Source organism: Bison bison, unplaced genomic scaffold (genome assembly GCF_000754665.1).
Source record: "Bison bison bison isolate TAMUID 2011002044 unplaced genomic scaffold, Bison_UMD1.0 scf7180017864117, whole genome shotgun sequence".
In the NCBI taxonomy this organism is placed as follows: Eukaryota; Metazoa; Chordata; class Mammalia; order Artiodactyla; family Bovidae; genus Bison; species Bison bison.
The window spans coordinates 472,974-474,134 of record NW_011494689.1 but is presented as its reverse complement, the minus strand read 5'-3'; positions in this window follow the sequence as shown (position 1 = coordinate 474,134).

Below are 1,161 nucleotides of genomic sequence, written 5' to 3'. Positions count from 1 at the left end.
ATGCAATCTCAAAAACGACAAAATGATCTCTGTTCGTTTCCAAGGCAAACCATTCAATATCACAGTAATCCAAGTCTATGCCCCAACCAGTAACGCTGAAGAAACTGAAGTTGAACGGTTCTATGAAGACCTACAAGACCTTTTAGAACTAACACCCAAAAAAGATGTCCTTTTCATTATAGGGGACTGGAATGCAAAAGTAGGAAGTCAAGAAAAACCTGAAGTAACAGACAAATCTGGCCTTGGAATATGGAATGAAGCAGGGCAAAGACTAACAGAGTTTTGCCAAGAAAATGCACTGGTCATAACAAACACCCTCTTCCAACAACACAAGAGAAGACTGTATACATGGACATCACCAGATGGTCAACACCGAAATCAGATTGATTATATTCTTTGCAGCCAAAGATGGAGAAGCTCTATACTGTCAGCAAAAACAAGACCAGGAGCTGACTGTGGCTCAGACCATGAACTCCTTATTGGCAAATTCAGACTTAAATTGAAGAAAGTAGGGAAAACCGCTAGACCATTCAGGTATGACCTAAATCAAATCCCTTATGATTATACAGTGGAAGTGAGAAATAGATTTAAGGGCCTAGATCTGATAGATAGAGTGCCTGATGAACTATGGAATGAGGTTCGTGACATTGTACAGGAGACAGGGATCAAGACCATTCCCATAGAAAAGAAATGCAAAAAAGCAAAATGGCTGTCTGGGAGGCCTTACAAATAGTTGTGAAAAGAAGAGAAGCGAAAAGCAAAGGAGAAAAGGAAAGATATAAACATCTGAATGCAGAGTTCCAAAGAATAGCAAGAAGAGATAAGAAAGCCTTCTTCAACAATCAGTGCAAAGAAATAGAGGAAAACAACAGAATGGGAAAGACTAGGGATCTCTTCAAGAAAATCAGAGATACCAAAGGAACATTTCATGCAAAGATGGGCTCGATAAAGGACAGAAATGGTATGGACCTAACAGAAGCAGAAGATATTAAGAAGAGATAGCAAGAATACACAGAAGAACTGTACAAAAAAGATCTTCACGACCCAGATAATCATGATGGTGTGATCACTGACCTAGAGCCAGACATCCTGGAATGTGAAGTCAAGTGGGCCTTAGAAAGCATCACTATGAACAAAGCTAGTGGAGGTGATGGAATTCCA